Source organism: Rhineura floridana, chromosome 2, assembly GCF_030035675.1.
Source record: "Rhineura floridana isolate rRhiFlo1 chromosome 2, rRhiFlo1.hap2, whole genome shotgun sequence".
In the NCBI taxonomy this organism is placed as follows: Eukaryota; Metazoa; Chordata; class Lepidosauria; order Squamata; family Rhineuridae; genus Rhineura; species Rhineura floridana.
The window spans coordinates 222,267,115-222,273,117 of NC_084481.1; the positions used below are offsets into that span (position 1 = coordinate 222,267,115).

The window sequence follows — 6,003 nt, forward strand, 5'->3', positions numbered from 1 at the left end:
ACTGCCTGTCGGGATACCATCATGAGCACCAATCATCACAATGCCCAATAAAAAAGGACAGCTGGAGATCTCACCTATATATTCAACACCTTGAGTTCCATGATGGGAAAGAGATATGTGTCTCCAAAATACATACAGAAATCTCTTTTGTGTTCAAAAGTCACTCTTTAAAAACAAAAAGATAATAATTGTTATAAACCAAAATAAAATAGAATGAATCCAACCCAGGGAATTGTTCTGTGGAATTTGAAACTTCACATATATTACACACTGTGAACTTTGGTTGATCCTAGTAATGGTGATGCCTACAGCCATACTATCCAAACATGCCTGATCTCATCTGATCTCGAAGCTAAGCAGGGTCAGGCCTGGTTAGTACTTGGATGGGAGTCTGCCTGGGAATACCAGGTGCCATAGGCTTAGAGGAAGGCAATGGTAAACCACCTCTGAATACCATGAAAACCCTCCGAAAATATATATATATATGTCATAATCACCTTGAAGGCATATAATAACAACAATAATGGTGTTATTTTACTGTCTTTGTTCAAGTTTGTTTGAACAGACCTGCTTTTGATAAACTAGAGGCTGACTCTCTTGTAGTTTCTCCTGGTGCACAAATCTAGATCTGTCCTTTTCCTTTTTCTGTCCCCGCAACCACCATTATGAGAGCACTGACACATGCATGGCAAGTTGCATGTTTCATCGTTTCTTACTCTGTTCTCCTAGTTTGGCTTTCCTTTGTGCAACTTTCTCAGTTCCTAGTACAGCTGCCACAGCGGAGGAAGCTGTCTCTCTCCTGGTTTGACCCTGGGCACAGAGCTATTGTTCCTGCTTGTGCCATTCCTGCACATACTATCACAGCGGTGCTGGCATGTTGCCTGAAGCTGTGAAGCTCACCTCCTCCACTTTAGCCTTTCTTCCCTTAATGGAGCACAAAGCAGCTGAAGCTTCTCTTGTGAGCCTGTGGCAGCAGCATAGATTTTAAAAAGCACAATGACAAACTGCAATCCTGTGGATGCTGACTTGGAAATAAGTCCCACTGAATCCAATGGGACGTACTCTCTAATAACTGGGCACTAGTAACCAACTTCAGCACCGTTACCTACCCTAGTAAGGATGTTTAGGATTGCAGCCCATATAAAATCCTGCTTTCTCTCTGGGAAAGCCACACCACAGTGTGCTGTCCTGAAGACCATGATTCAAAATGGTTGTTTCTTTTAGGGCAGAGATGGGGAAACCTGTGGCACTCCAGATGTTGTTGGCCTCCAACTTCCATCAGCACCAGCTAGCAAGGCCAATGGTTAGAGATGATGGGAGGTGTACTCCAACAACAGCTGGAGGGCCACAGGGCCCCCAACTCTGTTTTAGGGCAAATTCCCATGGCAGCTGACCATATTCCTGGCTAGCACACAACTCAGGATGGACAAGTCTGTCATTTTTGGTTCTCTCAGTTTCTAATTTTTCCAGTCTTAAATTCAAGTTCTCCACCTTTACACTGAAATTTGCAAGTTGAAAAAAAAATCCTCATGTAAATTTGTCAGCATTTTAATGCAAATTTCTTCTAATAAACATATTTTTGTATGCAGTTTTGCATTTCTGTGCATTTGTGTTTTCACTAATATATGCCTTTTTATACATATATTTTTCTAATATATACATTTTTATACTCATTGGTTTGTTGGAGAACTGCATCGCAAAATTCGGAGAGGTGTGCATTTTGAAGAATAGCTGTGTTTTGGTTTGTTGTTGGTTTGAGAAGTGCAAACTAGGTAATTTCTTATTAAAAGGCAAACTCTCATCCATACACACAACCAGAGATATGGACAACAGGACTGGCTCTAGAAATAAGAGAGAGAGAGAAGGCCAAAGGTTGCTTCCTGAACACTTATTTATTGAGCATTCATTCTGATTTGTTTGCGGGAAGTTATACAATACTGCAGCAAGCCATTGCTATCCCTCACTTTCCGATGCATTTTCCTATCACATCCCTTATTGCAAAAAGGCTGATTTTGAGGTGGAGACGCAAAGCAACTTTAACTGTGCAACCTGAATTTGCAGGTTTGAGAAAATAGCATGAGTCTGGTCAAGAGGAGAAAGGCCATTTCCCTCTAATCTGTTACTTTGCATATTATTATGGCTCTGGGGTGGGCTTCACCAACACTGGATCGCTACTAGATGACCTGTTTACTGAGTTTGAGTGATAATCCACAAACTTTATGGGGAGGCTAGATGACGTCAACTGTTTTTGGAGCATTCATTCTGATTTGTTTCTCGGGAAGTTGCACAGCATTGCATCAAGCAATGGTGATCCTATATTTTCCTGACAATTTATTTACTGCAAAAAGTCTGTGGCTTGTTTGTTTTTTGAAGCAGTTTGTTGCACAAGAGTACAAAGTGAAATCCACTTTAATTGCTCAACCTAAATTTGCCAGTAGGTGGCTTGAATCCCACTTGAACAATAGCAATGGTCTGGCCCTGATGGTGAAGCATCCAGAATGAGCAAGAACATAGGAACTGGTCTGGCAAGATCTTTGCCCAGGCATGCCAAGAAATGGCCCTGTGTTATCTGATGGTTATCAGTTCAGCTGCTATTCTGTGAATGGGAGAGGAAGGCAGGAAGATAACTCATCCACCTGGTTTGTATGCCCAGTAACTGGGATCTCGCAAATATGAGGGTTTCTGAAGACAAGCTTGCAGCTCCATTGCTCCTCTCTGGTCTTTTTTACTCCTGTGTAGCAATGTGAAGGCCTGGAGAAAAAACTGGAAAATTCAGGGGGGGATTTCCCCCCCCCCTATTTTTCTCCAAATTGTTCTGTTTCCAGCCCCCTGGGCCTTCATGGTTAAGCCCTCTCCTCCTCACTAACCACAAGCTGTAGCCAAGTTTTGTACTTAGGGAGAATAGTAGATTTGGGGACTCTTCCAGACTGTCACTAGTTTTGGACAGGATTTGATCACATACCAGCAAATTCAGGCTACTCAGTGAAAGCTGATTTGGAGTGCTTGCAAAACTAATTTGCTTCCCCCAAAAGAACAGATTTATTTTATTTTTTTTGCAATACGGAAAGTGCACTGGAAACAAAATAGGATGAATGCTTATTAAATAGCCAACATTGTAAACAGGTTGTCTGGAAGCAACCTGGGACATCTGTTGGAGTTAAGAGCCCCTCCAGATGTTATTTTTACTGAACATTTGTGCTCATGGTGGTATCAAGGCGCTTATACACGATCCCACTTCCAATACTGTTTGTGGCTGCAAAGGTTTTGGGGCAGGCATACTGCTTTGTTTCTAATCAGAGCATGGCCCATAACTTCCTGCTGAAATCCTGTTAATTTTTTATACTACAAATGTTCCAGAGCGTGGGTGGTTTGGTGTTGTTTTTGTTGTGCTATAGTGCAAGAATGCCCCTCCAGACGGAAGTAATGCAACGGCATTGGGTAAGCATTACAGAACAAATAAAGTGGAATGATGGGGTGAAAGGGTCCAGTATAAATCCACCACTAATGCACTATTATTGCATCAATGACATAGAATCATAGAGTTGGAAGGGGCCTATAGGGCCATCGAGTCCACCTCCCTGCCCCTTCCAACTCCCTGTTCAATGCAGGAATCCAAATTAAAGCATACCTGACAGATGGCTGTCCAGCTGCCTCTTGAAGGCCTCCAGTGTTGGAGAGCCCACCACCTCTATAAGTCATTGGTTCCATTGTCGTACTGCTCAGTTAGGAAGTTTTTCCTGGTGTTCACTTGAAATCTGGCTTATTGCAGAAATAACACATCTGCTGCCCTAGGCTCCTGCTGGAAGGAAGGGTGGAATATAAATCAAATAATAAACAAACAAATCTGCAAAAACCACTAATCTAGAGGGGCCCTATATCTAGATGATGATAGCTTGATCATAGTTACCCATCCTCTGGCAACCTTCTATCCAGACTAGGGTTGCCAGGTCCATGGCCTGAGAATGATCCTGTATCTTTAGGAGAAGAGAAAGTCAGCCAAGTGCAGGTGTTCTTGCAACTCTGTAATGGGAAAAACCACAAGGTGGAATTCTCCCTCCCCAACTGTTAAAGATACAGAAGACCTCTTGGAGGCCGGGCCTGGCAACCAAGAGATCTTCTGTATCTTTAACAGTTGTGCAGGGGGAAGGGAGAATTCCACCTTGTAGTTTTTCCCATTACAGTCTTGGAAGGACACCTGCACTTGGCTGACTTTCTCTTCTCCTAAAGATACAGGATCAGTCTCAGGCCAAGAATCTGGCAACCCTAATCCAGACTGTTGTGATGTGTTGTAGGAGGGCTGCCTTTCACAACCAACTGGAAATTGCAGTTGATCCATAATAAGTTTTCAAGATTACTAATTGGGACTGGGTGTCTTGGTCATATTGTAGCTGTGGTTTGTCAACTGCACTGGCTGCCAATCCATTTCCAGGGCCAATTTAAAGTGCTGTTTTTAACCTTTAAAGTTCTTAACAGCTTGGGATCAGAGTACCTGAAAGATCGCTTTCTTCTGTGTTGGAGACCTTGCTCTGAGGGACCCTTTCATACAAAGGTGGGTGGGTGGCTATTACGAAGAAGGGCCTTTTCAGTAGTGATACTTCAGCTGTGGAACAGCCTCTGCAAAGAGGTTTCCCTGGTGCCATTCTGATGTACATTCAGCACCAGGTGAAGAAATAATAATGTAACAACAGTGCACCTGTTGAATTTCTGCCTGCTGTGCAGCTGTCAAAGAAAAATTGCAGCCCTATCCTTAAATATCTCAAAATAAGGGAGAGGAAACAGGACTGTAGGTCATAGGGATAGCCCTTGTTTGTTTGTTTCCTTTCTTGTTTTTATTGAAAGTATTTTTTTTAAATCTCCCTCTTCAGAAGACCAATGAAATTACAAAGGTCCCTGCCTGCAGGCTAATAATCTAAATATTATTAGCACTATCATGGTATACAGAGCTCAACCTAAGGATTTTAATTTTTTTAAGTCACTGTCCTACATTTTACATTGCTGACCGTCATGGAGGCAGGAAAACTATGGAGCAGTATAAAAAGCGAAGGTAGCCATGCTGGTCCATAAGAAGAATTAAAATAAAACCCTCTCAAACCCATAGTTGGATAAAACCTTTACTGGGACCAACAATCAGAACGTCACAAAAGTGAGACAAGGTTTTGGGACGCTGAGTAACGAGTTTAGCAAAGCTGTGGGCAGCAGCCGTGATCATGGACACAATATACAGTTAAAGCACATTTCCCCGCAAAAAAAAAAAAAAAATGCTGGGAACTGCAGTTTCGTAAGGATGCTGAGAACTGTAGCTGTGCAGGGGTAAACTATAGCTCCTGGGATTTTTTTTGGGGGGGGGGTATGTGCTTTCAATGTATGGTGTGCCTAGAGTTCTAAATCAGGGTTTATGTCGAGTAAAATGATGTGCTTTATGCTATTTTTTTAAAAAAAACTTATGGTGCAAGCCACCCTCAGCCTCAACTGTAACCCTGAAATATTCACTGGGGACTACATTGCAGGCTTGTCATAAGCCACAGCTTTCCCCCTCCTCATGATATATAGGCATAAGGCATAAAAATCCCAGGAATTGTCTGAAGGCACATAAAGCTAGCTACTTGCTGAAACTAAGCAGCGTCAGGTCTGGTCAATACCCGGATGGGAGACCGCCTGGGAACCATATGTAAGCCCCCTTGGGTTTCTATCATGAAAAGAAAGGCGGGGTCGAGATGTAACAAATAAATAAATACCGTCTGAGAAAGGGTCCTGTTATTTTATGCCTTTTGGCGCCTGAGAAAAACCTGCCTCTTTAAGGAAGACGTTAGGGGAAGCTGAACCTAGCTGTTCCGTTGTCTTCATTTATCCAAGTCTACTGAAATTGGAAGTTTAGTCTGCGCGTCACTCTAACCTCCTATCTCTATGGGCAATGTAACTCCCACGGGGAGAGGGAAACTCCGCCTACAGGGACGAATAACTCCCTGTGACTTTTACTTTGCTCCACCCACTCTCTTCGCACGC

General features: G+C 42.8%; 1 pseudogene; it reads left to right on the forward strand.

Annotated features, from left to right (window-relative positions):
* Positions 1–303: 303 nt before the first annotated feature.
* On the forward strand, positions 304–420 carry LOC133378595 (5S ribosomal RNA; annotated as a pseudogene).
* The last annotated feature ends 5,583 nt before the right edge of the window (positions 421–6,003 follow it).